Source organism: Condylura cristata, unplaced genomic scaffold, assembly GCF_000260355.1.
Source record: "Condylura cristata isolate star-nosed mole 26May11 unplaced genomic scaffold, ConCri1.0 scaffold00005, whole genome shotgun sequence".
Lineage (NCBI taxonomy): Eukaryota > Metazoa > Chordata > Mammalia > Eulipotyphla > Talpidae > Condylura > Condylura cristata.
The window spans coordinates 40668842-40684956 of NW_004567106.1; the positions used below are offsets into that span (position 1 = coordinate 40668842).

The window sequence follows — 16115 nt, forward strand, 5'->3', positions numbered from 1 at the left end:
AATGAAGTTATATCAAACTAAAATTTTTTTTGTAGTAAAATAAATTGCCATAAAACAATAGACAACATACCCATTGGGAGAAAATATTTGTATATAATACATCCAAAGTACAAATAACATTCAAGGTGTAAAAACAACTCATATTAACAAAAAGAATAAATGATCTAATCAAAATATCAGCAGAAAAGCTAAGTAGACATGTCACAGAAGACACACAGATGACCAAAGGCACATAAAAAATGTTTAATATCACTTATAAGGATAATGCAATCAAAACTAAAATTAGATGCCAACTCATATCTGTGAGGAATGGCCCACATCAAAATACTTAGACACATGTTGGCAAGGTTTGGAGAAAAGTAAACTTTGTACACTGTTGTTGGAAATGTAGACTGGTCACACCCTTATGGAAAACAATATGGTCACTCCTCCAAATTCTAAAAATAGAATCTACCATATGATCTAGCAGCACTATTTACAGCAATCAAGTTATGGAAGCCACCAAAGCACCCAAGGACAGCCAAGTGGCTTAACTGTAGTATACACACACAATGGGGTAGTATTCAGCTACAAAGAGATGAAATCTTGCCACTTGCAAGGTGTTTCCACTCTTATGCAGAATATAAAGAAAAAAGGAAAAGATAAAACTAAATCAAAATCCATAATATATGACTGTTGGAATAAGTCTACTAGAAGGAAGAGGGTAGGATATACAAACAAAGGAGGGAAGGGGGTCCAGTGGTCTATGGAGGAAGATTATGGTGCTTTGGTCTATGGCAGGTGTGGTGTGATAACATACATCTAAAGACATATGAACTTATCTCACTAAATCACAATGTTGTAAACCAATTTTATCTCAATTTCAAAATATCAAAAAAAAATGTACTTGCTGTTACATTATACATTGTATGAATTGTGATGTATTTAGACGCATGAAATACAAGCCAATAACTGTATGATCTTGTAATTGCATTTTTATTTTCCTTATACAACAAGAAGTCTGAAGAAAGGGGGTCTAAGCCTCTTCTGTCATTTTGCTCCATCACCTGTACGGGAAAGCCTTTATCTCCACGTTAATCAAAGTGTGTGGGCAAGATGAGTTCTTCCTCTTCAGTTGTGCTCTAGGCTGAAGAAAAAGAAAGGAACAAAGAGTCTCTATTAGAAAAACAAAAATATTCCCAGAGGTCTCTAGCAGTTCCATGCTTTTATCTCATTGCCTACACATTTTTTTTTTTTTTTCCCCCAGGCTATCCTGGTTTATCAGAGTCTGAGAAGGTGAACTTCTTACCAAGGTACATTGCCAATATGACAAAAAAGGGGTTCTAGTAGTAAGGGGGAAGTGAATAAGAGCTCATAGGTAGGAACTTAAGACTATTTAAATATTAAGAAAGCTATATAATCATAACTATTTTTTGTTAGCAGTCTAAATTTTCAGAGTCATGCTGTATGAACTATTCATTTTTGCTACACTTAAGGATTTATTTTTTCATGAATAGTTACTGTTAATGAAATAATGTTTTATATTCTTTAATCCCTATATCACAATTTCCAACACTAGTTTCAAGTAAAATTATTTTTATGCTCACACCAAGCCCTAAGTTAATCCTTTAAGCTAAATATGTAACATTTGCTTAAAAACTCCTTTGTATACCCTACTAGCATTTAATATCTGAAATTAAGTACTTGATAGATCAGCTTTTAAGATACTAAGTTGTTGCTTAAGAAACATTTTCCTGTATTATTAAAATATAAATATTTGTTCTCAGAAAATTTCAAAACCATTTTTTATATGAATAATAAAGATTGACAAAGTGTCCAATGACATCTAGGTGTCAGGAGATATTATGAGAAATTAATGTTTCTTTTAATGTTCTGTCTAAATGGTACTCAGAAGTGAACATAACACATTATTCTGAATGTAAATCTAATATAACTCATATCCAATATAATATCCCATTACAGATTTATATCTAATTTGATATCCTCTATGAATTCAATTAAGGTTAATTCTACCTCATATTACATATCTTATTGGGTACTTTTTTCCAAATTTAATTCTGATCCTGTTGATTTGAGACTGTGTTTTATAAACATTGCATCTCAGATGTAAGCATGACAGGGCATCTCAGATGCAAGCATAGGGTATCAGATATATCACTTGACATGGAATTTAGATGAAATACAATTTTCTCCAATTATAAAGAAAACTTCTTGTAAATAAAATCCTTGCCTTTATTTGCTTTTAGCTAAAGCACTGAAGAAGAATATACTGAATGCATTTAAGAGAATAGAATTTTTTAAAAAAATCTCTGCAAAAAACATGCTTCATATGATAGATGAATATAAATGTGTATATAAAATATTATGAAACTGATAAAATGAAATCAGCAGGTAACTTATTTTCTCTCATAATAACAGCTGAAGTAAGCTCTATAGAGTAATTCTCCTTCCACTGAATAAAATCTTGATAGGTACCCTATAGTGAACTTAAATAATAAAAATCCTCTTGGTGCTTTAGTTACTTAACTATTTCAGTTACAGAAAACATAGGTACAGTTATAGTAAAAATAAAAATTCCAAACTTCATTTAAAATTAAAATTTCTGCACTCACCGAATCAGCCATGCAAGAAGAGAAGGGAGACCTGTAGCACACAGTTCGGCCTGGGTAGATATGCCACTATTTTCTCAATGTGTCTTTCTTCCTCTCCTCAATTGCTAATCTGCAGTTTCTTACCATACGGGGTTCATGCTGGTGGAGGGAGGAGCGCGGGGAACACAGGAAAACTCCTGCAGGCTAGTACTTATTTTTTTTTTTTTAAGATTTATTTATTTATGCATACAAAACTGGGGTACAGGCCAGAGGTGCAGGAGCAGTGAGAGGATTCACCAGAGACAGAGTGGGGAGCAGGACAGGCCAATCGACAAAATAACACTGCTGAGGGGAGCCATCAGGCTAGACAAGGAGAGGTTGGCTGTGCCATGTGGGTCACCGACTTGGCCAGGCATCGAACTCATGTTGAAGTGGCTGTGGCTTGGTTCCAAATGCTGCCCTTTAACCTTTGTGCCACCAGAGAGGGCACCAGGCTGGTACTTTTGTTAACTGCCATCATTGTTTCTGGGTTTGGGAGTAGTGAAAGCTGAGTCTTGGTCTTTTTTCCCTTACAGGGTATTTCAGTTTCTGTTTCAGGGTTCTTCAACCCATTTCCTCCTCTTCCCCACTCATTGGTAGGCATCTCTCACCTACTTATCATGATCTGTGTTTCATCAGTCAGTCTCTCCACAAACTATTAGGATCCGATAACTTTTAAGACAGCCCTTTCATACAAAATATATTTAAGACAACTCCAGGCCAACTTCCACTCTCATACGCGTAATCTATACCTTCTCATGTGTCTTTGGTCCATTTTCAGCTATAATTTATTTTTCACAAAGACGCTCTCTATATGCTATTTCACAGCTGGTATTTTTCAGACGTATTCTGATGTTTATTTATTTTTTTAAGTTTTATTTATGCATGCAAGGGCTAGGGTGTAGGCCAGAGGAACAGGGGGTGGTGAGAGGATTCACCAGACAAAGTGGGGAGCAGGACAGGTGGATCTACAGAAATACACTGCTGAGGGCAGCAATGGGCAAAATAGGAGAGCTCTGCTACGCCATGTGGGCCAAACTCTGGGCAGGGACTATATGGTGCTGCAGTGGCCGCAGATAGCTTCATAGTGCTGAGACTCCCTTGCTCCACCAGGGAGGCCCTAAACAGATGTTTAAATTAATAAAACTGAAATTAAGTTTCTGTAACTATTACTGAGTAATAATTACTTCATTATTTTACAATAAGCACAAATGAATGTAGAATATTGAAAAAAATTATTATGGGTGGTGAAACAACTATTAACAAATACTTTGTGAGGAATGCTAAGGTAGGCCAACATTCTTCTGTTGCAGATGAGATAGATAAACTCAATTTGAAAAATGTTGTTACTGTCCAGGAATAGAAAAAAGCCTTCTGGGAAGCACTCAAAAGATCATGGGCCTAGACTCAAACATGAGTGTGTCCAGAATGTCTAAGTTATAAAAATTTGACCAAGTTTAATAAGGTATATAAATCTCAGTTCTTCTACAAAGTGGGTATAGTGCCAGCAATAACATTGTTTTAATGATTACATAAAATGTAACACATATAGTGTATGTTATAGTTACTTTGTAATATTGTTAGCTCAGTTTGCCTCCTAGTACTGGTCAAATAATTTTAATAACTACAGTTCTCAACAGCTATTTATATTTTATGATTTCTGAAGTTAAAAATAACATGTACTATATAAAGATGCAAATCTGCATATTTTTACATTATTTTCAGATCACTGATTATAATAATTAGCAAGTGTCTGTATACACACACACATATAAAGACATAAAGCAACCATATTCAATGAAAATGGGAATCTTCTGGTATACTATACAAAATAAACTTTAAAATAATAACCTACACCTAATTTTTTCAGAGAAAAGCAAATGACTTGATAAAAATAAGCTCCAATTTCTGTTGACTTAATCTTCAGTTTCTATTGATTTAAAACAAGTAAAGAAGCTCTAGCTTTCAATAAAACAGGGAAACATTTATTAGAGAGAAGCTCCTTGTGAATTGCTGGGGGAAAATTCCAAGAATTGGATGTATGGTCACAGTTTCTTACGATGAGCCCTTTACTTACAGGTTTACACTCCTCATCTTTTTCTTTGAATAAGTTATCCATACTGGTATGAATATACAGGTTTATACATTTATTCACTAGCATAGTCCATTCAATAAATTTGTATCATGTAATTTTGTACCACTAATAACTTCAAGAAGAAGCTGCAGGGTGGGAGTCTCTCCCTGACTATGAAAAAGCCTAGACAAATGCCAACTGCTTAGACATTTATCTCCTCAGACCTTGAGCAACCACTAGTATAATGGATGATTTCTGAGGGAAAAAAAATAATTTGAAGTATGTATTTCTAATTCTGCATGAATTAGGATTAAATGCTATCTATATCATCTCTTACAGTATGGTGCTATTAATGTTCCCTGATAAAAGCTACCTTTAACATGGCCCACCAAACTGGCCCAATCATCCTCTTACCTTTCTTCACTTCTCCCATAATTTCCACTGTACTCTACTACTACTATAGTGAATCATATCTACCCAGGGATGAATCCAAATACCTCTGTGCTAAAGAAATTTACTAGTAATGAAAGAGCATATATAAATTAGTGATAGCAAAGAAGTGTTTCAAATGCATAAGATAATGGTAGCACAAAGATTGAATAATTCTATAGTGTTGGGCAACAGAGTGAGAAATGGCTTTTCTTAAAAGGTCCTTTTTTAGAGATGAATCAGTTTATCCAGCAAGAACAAATGAATGAGAGACTATTAGACAAAAGAATGAGCATATACGAAGTCATGGGGGAATGACTTAGCATGATGCATAGTAAAAAAGGGTCAGTGGAGAATTAAATTTTAAATAGATCCAACTGGTGGAAAGTCTTACAGGCTTTAAGTTATAATAAACTTGAATGCATAAATTAATTAAAGTAAAAATTACTTGTTCTCTGATACAGTAAGTTCTTTACTCCTTCAGAAACAAAGTACATTTTTTCCTCTGCCTGAAAAGTTCTTTCAAATTTTTACACATCTGGATACAATTTCTATTTAAGACTTAAAAAGGACATCCTGGGAGAAGTCATTCCATACCACCCAACTAAAGCCGTATCAGCCTATCACATCCACCTATTAACTTTTCATTTCTTTAGTTATTAAATAAATATAGAGAGAATAGAAACACAGAATAAATACCATTTTATAAACACATAAAATGTTCTCACATGCCCTTGATCTCTAGTCTCTATTCTTATAAACTAAACTGAGAAAATTGTGGAAATTGCTAAGCAACGTCTGATGTATAGGCTCCAGGGATTTGTTAACTGACATTTTTTTCTTTATCATGTAATAAACATATTTTTTTTTTTTGGTTCACTAGTAGCCATGTGACTAATGCAGCAAAGAACATTCCAGAGATATTTGCATTCTATTATCTCAAAAGAATAAATCTCTCATGCAAAATTATCAGGCGATATGACAAAACACAGGTAGTATTTTGTATAGAGCAGAAAAGACTTTTCTAGCCCTGCAAAACATACCTCATATACACATCTTCCTGCTTTGAGGAGATCTACATTTGTCTACAGAGAAAATGATTAGGGAATGAATCTCATTTAGTACGGGAGATTTAAACATTTGGGAATGTTTTCATATGAATTAACATCCTTGAAAATATTTAGGGGGCTTAATGTTTTCTTGTGGTCTCTAAGAGGTCTGAATGAGTTACTGAACTTCTGTAGTCTCATAATCAAATAGATCAAATATACAGCACCCTCTGCCTCAATTTTGATTACAAAAAAAAAAAAAACCCCAAAATAACTATTGTTGCTAAGTCAAGGAAATATTTTAGACACTTTAGATAATAGAAATAAAAATTTAAATACATTTTAAAATAGGGAGTATAGTTGCTTGTATTAAAAACATGTCCTTGAAATTTTGTAGTACAATGGCAGTCACTATACTATAGAAATCTTAATATATGCAAATTTATTATGATACAAAACTAAATGAAATTCACTTGAATTTAGACATAAACAACTAGTAATTCACTAATATCAACACTAATATTAACTACATAAAAATGTTTGTAATTAACCTCAAACATGGTCTAAAATTTATCACACATTTACATAAAATTTTGAATTCTATCATGTTTTCTTATTCATGATACATTTTTAGTTATATACAGGTTAGTGTAACTTAAACAGATATTGATTAAATTACATTTTAATGTAAAATACAAAAATTGCGGTAGCAGTCTATCTGAGAGATCTTTAGGAGTCAGTGAATTGTTGATGAAAATATGTAAAAGATATTTTGAGAAAGGAACATGAGTGATTCTAAAAAATTAGAAATATAAAGCAAGAATGGGAACAACAGATGAGAATAACATGTGAAATACTAAGTGCTTGTGAAAAGGAAGGAGTAGGACTATTATGTGAGTCTTGGTTGGGGCAAATGTATATGTGAAAAGAACTTTTGCAAACAGAGAAATTAATTGAAGATGTTAAACAGAATGATGAAGCCTGGGCTTTGAATATTCATTGCTGATATATACAAAGTAGTCATGGCATTAACCAATGAAACTAACATGGATATAATGAACAAGTCATGATTTATAAGTGAAAACTAATATTATTTGATTTGATTTGTTCTATGTTATCATTTCTTTCTTTCATGTCTAATCCTTTCTTCTGTATTTTGTGGAGTTCTCTTTGGATTACTGTGATGGCTTTGCTTTTACCTGACTTTTACTCTCCCAAAGTCACTTTTCATCAGAGATTACAGACAATGATTTGCCAAAACTCTTGATTCTTTCATTGTCCTACAACCTGAGAGAATTAAGAGATTAAAATCTTCTAAAAGATTAGCAAAATTCCACTTATCTGTGATCTATCCTAAATTTTAAGGAAACTTCACCTCCTTTTTAAAACTTTTTAAAAATGACTCTTTGATAATAAAAAGTAAGATAATTGTTTCAAAACTTTCACTTACTCCTAGATAACAGACTCTTGCTGTTCTTAAATTTTAAAATACTTTAAAAAAAATGGGGGTGGTTTAGTAGCATCATTTGAATCTGTGCTTCATATAATATGAAAAATTGATTTTATCATATTTTTATAGTTATATGTCTCCTTTTCTCCCCATTACTTTTGTTTCTTTTATTTACTTAACCTTTGATTAAGTTTGTAGTACTTAACAGCAAACATAAGTACTCCTAGAAGGTATAGCCAAAAGTGAAATGGAGATATATCTAATATGTTTTGAAGCAAGAAGAAAAAATGATGGAAGGAAGCAGGTAGTCTATCTCAGGACTTCAGCAGATAAGATTATTTTTGGCTACTTTTACATAAATAAAAAGCTTTATATAAAAAATTTCTTTAAGTTGAAATTCCAAAGAACCCACTGTTGGGAGTGGATAATTTACTGACAGGACTGGATAAGGGCAGTAATAAATTAGGCCTTGCATTCAAGGGTGATAAGGCAGTAATAAACTGGGCCTTGCATCCAATTAACTGGGCTTTGCATCTCGATGGGACTAGAAGAAGGTGATAACAAACTGGGCCTTACATCAAGGGACACAGCAATGAGTCACCCCTTTGGAATCTGAGCTTAGAATCTATATGAGACTCTTCCCCACTATAGGACTGGCAGTAGCTGTGGACCCCATTCTAGGGCCTTTGTCTCAGCTGCTGCCCAGGAGTAATAAACTCTGCTTGCTCAGCCTTTCTGCCTCTTGTCTTTCACAGAAGTTGGGACAAAACACCCATTATACAAGCAAAACACTGTGTTTAATGGATCTTCAATTACATTAAACACGTAATGTTTCGGAAGTAAACATGTCAGCTTTGCAGAGAGAGAGAAAATAGTGAGATAAAGATCACTACTATTCATCCTGTTCTGAACAATATCTGTGATATTCAAAATGGTTATAAACAAACCGTACCACACTGAATAGTGTTTAGAGAGAGTTGTAAAATTATTAAAATGAGTATAATCAAAATCACATTCTCATTGCCTCTAAATGTTCAACATGGCTACTTCTCCAAAGAAAGCATGGCTAAGGCAGCATGGTGGACTTTTATTTGAATTTCCTGAAATACACTTTTTCAAAGACTAGAAAACACATCTGACTGATCCTTTCTATTTCAAAATAGAACTTATTTATTTTTCCCTCCATAACTTCCTTTATATACACAAGATTTTTTTACTATTGACAAAATTTGAGCCCAAGAGAGCATTGCTGCTTTGTCACTTATCTTAATTCCTTAAATAAAACTTTTGCTATTTTAAGTTAATAATAAAATACTTTAAAAATAGGTAGTATTAGAATATGGACAGTAGGTCTGATGTTAAAATTACCACTTAAAATTTATTTTAAAATTTATGATGAGAATAGATGGAAACTAAATATATATATTCAGGAGACAATAGAGAAAAAAGGGTAGATTAGATATACATTTGGAAAACAGATAGATTAGTAATATGAAAAAAACAGCAGCAGAAAAATAATAGAGTGTTCTTTAAAGAAGAGTTTTCTGGAAAGATGAATTAATGAAAAAAATGTTTTGATAAGATAAATTATTACAAAGTATAAAGTGGTAGCAATTAATTAACTCAAGTAAAAAAGAAAATTGGGGGTGGGATAGAGTGGAATAAGATAGCACAAAAGTACCTAAATTTTGGCAAAAAAGTCCTAAAGGTATAAAATGGTATAAGGCTATCTTTTTCAGTTTAGTGGAATGTGAACTAATGATAAAAGACTCCTAGGCAGGCACTGAATAAGTAGAAAGCAAAACAACAAAAAAGAAGGATAAATTCAGACAGACATTAAAGAAGTGTGGCTGCATAATGCTGCATAAAAAGGAATACAATTCTCCATCCAAATGCAGTATTATTTTGCTGACTTTATGCATATGCTGAATAAGGTGACAAAAACATCAAAAGCTCTGACTAAAGTACCCATTACATTTATATAAAATATTGCAATGAGTTGAACTTCACAATACAAAAAAAAAATGTTTTTGAGCCAAAGTTACCCACATTTTGTGAATTTTATACTTATGAAGGAACAACGACTTAAATGATTTTGCAATTCTTTCTGTCTCCTTTATGTTTCACAGGCTGTGGGTTTCACACAAAGGATATCTATAAAGCCAAAGTCACATCATTTTCTAAAACTTTTTGGCAACCACAATGATTTAATACTATCCATAGAATTAAGTAGTCAAATTTTGCCTATCCTCACACTTTTTGTAAGTGAGTTCATCAACAGTAAATTGCTTAGTTTCAAAGTAAATTGGGCCATATATTCTCTCTTAATCCTAACTAAAGTGGTTCTGATGGAAGAAAATAATAGAAACCTGAAGGAGGCATCACAAGGTTAAAATCCAACTCATGTAGGAGGTGGGAGCAGAAGGAACTAACATGACCAGTAACCCAATCATAGAAATTAAGCCTTATCATAAGACATAAGGCCTAAGCAGGTATCAGACTCCTGTATCAGACTGCTGTAGGGAATGTCAGAAGCACAGACTTGAGGGTAAAGATACAGAGATTGAGCCCATTGTGAAATATCCTCCAGCCCTTTAGGATTCCATATAGTTATCCAAAATCAGCAGCAAACAGGCCACTTCACAAAGGACTCAGCTTCACCCAAAGAGAAAAGGACTATGTCAGCTCAGAGTCCTGGGCAGCAGTCTTCTGCCCACCTGGGGCTATGCAGGTGCTTCTTTACACCCACTCTCTCCCTCTGTGGGGCAGCAGCCTCCTGCAACTTCCGGGGCTTCTACTCACTGACCTCCCTCAGCAGAGGCAGCTCTCCCAAGGCTTCCTGCCTACTACCATCAGGTCTCTCTCAGCAAACCTGCCCCTTTGGGGCAGTTCTTTCTGCCCGCTTGTGCCTATAAATATCCTTTACTTCTCTGTCCTTTTCCTTAATACACCTACTCTTTAAATATAACTGAGTCTCTGTTTCATGGAGAAACTTGCCACATGCTGAAGAAAGGGGAGCTCTGGTGAAACCTTTCCCCGCACTAACTCCAAAATGACATTAGTTCTATGAATAAAATGCAGAAGTAAGCTTTAATTTTACACTAAAATGAAACAGTTCTAGCCTTTCATGCAAATTTAACTGAAATAAACTGAAGTTAAAATCACCAAAATTTTTGAGGTAAAGAGAATAATGTATTTTGATGAGAAATAAAATGTTCTGTTTTGTGCATTTGTTTACAGTATTCTAAGCCCCTAAGTCTGTCCTTAACTAACTTGGAAAGGACCAATTGTTAACATTAAATCATTACCTTGAAAACAATTGCCTTCACTGATCTTCCTTTCCTCTCTGCCAAGTAAAGGATGTGGTAAACCAGAATTCAATGCTTATGTCTTCTCCCTCTTTGCACTCTATCAATTAAGGCCAAGTCAGAGTCAAGATTTAAAAAGTTCTGCTTCTCCCTCACTTCCTCTCCTTCTCTCTGAGAGGGCTTGGACTTCTTTGTCCAGTCACGAGGCTCAAACTTTTCACACTCAGTATCACCAGGTTGAGTCAGATACCATTAGATAAAAATCACAGGTATTCCTGGAACATGATTTGGCCAAAGTTAGGGGGAAATTTTATATCTACATTAACATGAATCTACTACAGAGTAGAGTCTAAAATTCATATCAGTTTTAAGATGAAAACCAGACATTTGAAATAAAATGACTCTTAGCTGGGGGTAGTATCATTGTTTGAGATTCTGCATTATGTTAAATAAATATACTTTATAAATATGGATTAGCGTTTTTGAGTGAAAACTGTAGCAGAAGTGAAGAGGTTTAATAATGGAAATGCCTGTAAACAAACTGTGGAATGGGTATGTTTATGCTTCACCACCATCATCATCACCACTACCATCAACTCTTGGGCCCTGTCCATCCCTTGAAGTATCTTATTTCTTTTTTCAACCTCAGTCTTGTGGCTAAGTTTACCTCGCCTTTTCTTCATTAGTAGGTGTTCTTTGATTTTCCAGTCTTACTATGGTTGTAAAGAGATACTAATTTAGTACTAAGTATAAAAAAGATCACATCCAGATGGTGGTTAGAAAATTAGATTTTATATGCCATCACTCAGGACATACATGTCATTAGTCAGCATTCTGCTGAGAATTTATATTGTGCTGGAAAATGTGCAAGTTGATAAGAATATAAAATGAATATATATATATTTTTAAACTCCACCATTCTTGCCATATAGCTGGAATCTTCAAAGAATAGGATTCTCTCCTAAAAATCCAGAAGTAACAAGGACTCTATGTCTTAATTTTTAGCCCAGTGAGATTCACTTCATATTTCTGATTGCTAAACTGCAATAATAAATCTGTTGTTTTAACCACTAGGTTTGAGGTAATTTCATACAGAACCAAGAGCAAAAATATAAATACCTAAGTCAGTCTTAGCACGAAGAAAAACCATGATTAAACACCATATTAAACATTTATATTTTTTAAAGTGTGGACATGGTTTACATCTCTGGTCAGGCAGTGTTCACCCTATATGTAACACAACATGTAGGGGATTTGAAATCACACAGATATGGATCAAACCACAATTCCACCCCTAGCATTAATGTGACTTGAGGCAAAATAATTGTGCCTCAGTGTCCTCAACTGTTAAGAAAAGGAATAGTGAAATCTTAGGTCAGGATCTCTTGAATCACACTTTGAGGAGGTGACAATTGTGCATAAGAAATTTTCCAGGAAAAACATTTAAGTTACCAGAGTAAGCAGGATAGTAAGGGGATTTTAGGCAAAGTCCTAGCATCAGCATGATCCTGCAGGGGAGCCATGGAGTATAAATCATACCTCCGATTTTTCTGCTTCTACAGGTAATAGGGCTGGGGATTTATACTATGCAGAGCAGTCCTTAGCAAAAGGTGCCTTGGGAGGAAAGTAAACTCCCAGTTGACTCTTTCTGGTGCTCTATGGCTGTAGGCAAAGTACACCTGGCAGCCCATGAGTCTCAGGGCTGGCTTTAAAAAATAAAGGGCTGAAGTTGGAAGAAGGGCACTAGGCCCTTGGGAAGCTTTGGGGTTAGGGTGGAGTGTGACAAAGTCTAACATAGGCATCTACCTCAGAAATCTTCACTCATGCTTTTCTTTCTTTAGCTTTTAAGATTTCTAAACTATTTTTCTTTTGTAATAGTATACAATGTTAAATGCCATATTCTGCACAACGAGTGCTCAGCAATGAAATAATTCTTTCCTGACATAGGCATCGAACCCAGAAAGGATTAGAGAGAAAAAAGAAAATATGAAGTTGACCAGAATGGAAAGTAACTGAATTAGTCTCAATCTTGCATTTCAAAATGGCCTCAAATTCAATCTTATTTTTTAATACAGCTGCAAACCTGAACATGAGCCTCACAATATTTATTTGGCTGTCTGAAAAGTTAGATAAAGTCAACCAACTAACCAGCCAGCCAGAATTAATTAAAAATTAATTAAGCACAACAAATATAACATGTTCATTTTTTTTTAAACCTCAGAAACAGGCCACCAAGTCCCCAGAATATATATATATATATATTTTTTTTTCTTAAAGAAAATAAGATTTGCTACTCTCAACTCACACCATAATTTGAGTAGGTAAAGTATAACATAAAGGATTATTAACCAGTAAAATGGACCTGACTACTAAAAAACAAGAGATGCATTAGGAATACAGGAATGGGGTTACAGGGAGAAGGTGAGAGTACCCAAACTGGGAATTAACTTAGAAAAGCACACCCTGCCCCTCCTCTCCCCCAGCTTCCATCCCTGTGTTTCATCCTACCAGCCTGAGAGTCAGACCTCAAGGAAATCAAGTGGCTGATTGGAGACTCTTTATGGTGACTGGACTAGTGAGGAAAGCACCAGCTGGGATCCAGAGACACTTGTTTGGAAGCCAGCACTGGTGGTGGTGGCGGTGGCGGGGGTGGGCAGAAAGACTTACTGAGAAGCTGCACACACTGGAAAACTGTCCAAACTTAATACTGAATGGGCAACACTGGCCCCCTGTGAACCACTGACCAGGAAACCACCCGCTGACCACCACACTACTGAGGCAACAACAAAAAGACCATAGCTCAGAAGAAGAGCCGCTTTTTTATTTGCTGGCCATCCAACTTTGTGCTAAAAAGTCCCAACACTGTGCCGCCTGACAAAAAAGGAAAGTTTTTAGGTTCCAGCCCTGAGGTCACAATTCAAGGCAAAGAGGAGTGAATTAGGAGTTCAAGAAGCCCTGAACTAGCTCGAGTACACCTCAGTAGTGCTCCTGGATTCTGGAATGTAAAATGCTTTTAGGCTAAAGTACTGCTCTTTTTTTGTTTGATTTATTTTTTCCTTTCTTAATTGTTCCTGCAATAAGGAAGAAGACCCAAAATTTGGGGATATTTACATACAGATGGCTGCTTGACACAGGGTTATGTTCACCGGAAGAGAGTACAAGGCAGTGAGTGACGGAGATCAGGTCTGGAACCAAACTTGGTTTTGAATATCAGCCTTACTTTTGGAGCCTTAACTTCTAGGTGCCTCAGTTTCTTAATCTGTAGAAGGGGATAATAGTATCTATTTTATTAAGATATCAGAAGTATAGCTTACAGAATGCCTGGCATCTAGGTAGTGTTTGATTAAATTCTCATTTTCTCAAGTGAAAAATGACACAGGGTTAAACAAATCATCTTTCTTTGAAGTCTGACAGTTCTGATCAAACTCGAACCACTACATGCCCAAACGGTTACACTTGAGAAGGAAAGAGGAAAGAAGTCCCAGGTTGAGGGCTTCCAGTTTTGTGCCAGGCAAGCACTTTACTGGCATCAGCTGATTTCATCCTCTTTACCGTTCTCCAGGACTAGTACTTGTCCCATTTAACAGACAAGAAAACTGAGGCTCAGAAAGGGCAAACACATTTACTGGAAAATAAGCTGGATTCAAACTCGGTCTTCTCTTTAGGCAGCCTAACCATTTTCCTCGGTACAGCTTGCCTTTCCCCAGCCCTTCACCTCAGGCATCAAGAATTCTGTTAGCTTTAAACAGATGGTCTCAAACTTAGCACTTGAAAGTGAAGCATATGAAATTCATTTGCCAGTTACAGCAATTACAAAAAAAAAAAAAAAATCATCACTCCTCACATCTCTTAAGAAACTAGCGTTTGAATGAAAAGCAGCAGCCCCCTACCCACCCTGTTCCCCATTCCAGCAACCCTGAGCCCCGGTCCTCACCTTTCCTTCCAGCCGCAGACTTGACGGTGAGAAGAGTCCGGGTAGCAGCCAGTGGAGTTCCAGCCCCGACAGCGCGTGGCGCTCGGCCGCAGGGCCCTTTTTTGTTCTCAGGAGCCCATAAAGTCGGGTGAGGTCAGCTTAAAGTTCTCCAGGTGCAAGCCTCCGAGGCAAGGCGGTGCCCCGCAGTTCCAGGGTTAAACTCTGCTTTTCTCCGAGGAGACCACTGATCGCCACCTTTCGCGCGCACCACACCCCCATTCCAGGGACCTCTTTCTTCCTCGGCTTTCACAAGGAAAGTTGAGCCTAGTCAAAACTCAAGTCCGTCCCTAAGTCCCCGTTTGCGGCCCGTGAACCCACAGGGGAAGGTGGGGCCGCCACCCGCTCCCGCCGTCAGGGCGCACAGCCTCCAACTTCCCGCTGCTCTGAGGGGGATTCTGCGAACTCTGCGCCAAGCTTCACAGTAAACAGGAGGGGAGGACCCCTTTCTGAACTCCAACGCCTACACCCTGGCTCCCAGCGTCCCGGCTTTCTCCGGCAATTCAATGATCGGGTACCTTCACTCCCACGCGGCCCCCGGCCCGCTTTTTCTCACGGCAGAATCTCTCCGAGAGGCTCTCAGAACCCTGGCGGTAGCACCAGGCGCGTGGGTGCGCCCCAAGTCCAGGTCCCGGTATTTCTGCTGCAAGCCCACGTCTGAGAGAACAGGGAAGTCTTCTGGGTGCCACCGCCCAGCGCATCTCCCGACCGCTTGGAGGCTGAAGAAAGGTCTGCGCTGGGCCAGCAGCCTTCCTGCCGGCCTCCCCACGCCAGGCCCGGGCTCCCCTCCTTCCCGGCTCCCGCCTCCTCTCGTAGGCTGCCAGGCGGACCCAGCCTGCCTCTCTCTCAGCCTTCACTACCGGGTCAAGCTGCGGAGGGAGGGCGCCGAGACAGCGGCGAAGCGGCTCCCCACCCGGCGCGCGCGGGCCCCTCCTCTCCTCAGCCCGCTCCCTCCCGCCTGCCTCCTCCCCTCCTGCCAGTACTGTACAACTAGTACACACACACACACACACTCACACGCGGACGCTGACGCTGCCACTGCAGCTGCCATGGATATCAGCTAACAACACACCCAGGCGCGCGCGCGCGCTCCCACTCGCACCACGCAGGAGTGGCCCCCGGCATCCCTACCTCCTTCCCCACCCCACCCTCACCCGCTCGGCGACCGCTCGGGCCGCCGCCGCCGCCACGGCGCTCCTCCGCTG

The 16115-nt window shown here is 37.5% G+C and overlaps 1 long non-coding RNA gene across 1 annotated transcript; it reads right to left on the reverse strand.

Annotated features, from left to right (window-relative positions):
• Positions 1–958: 958 nt before the first annotated feature.
• Positions 959–15810, reverse strand: LOC105853233. Its single transcript, XR_001145074.1, has 2 exons — positions 14875–15810; positions 959–1126 (listed from the first exon to the last, which is right to left on the reverse strand). It is a non-coding gene; the product is annotated as an uncharacterized LOC105853233 (long non-coding RNA).
• Between the last annotated feature and the right edge of the window lie 305 nt (positions 15811–16115).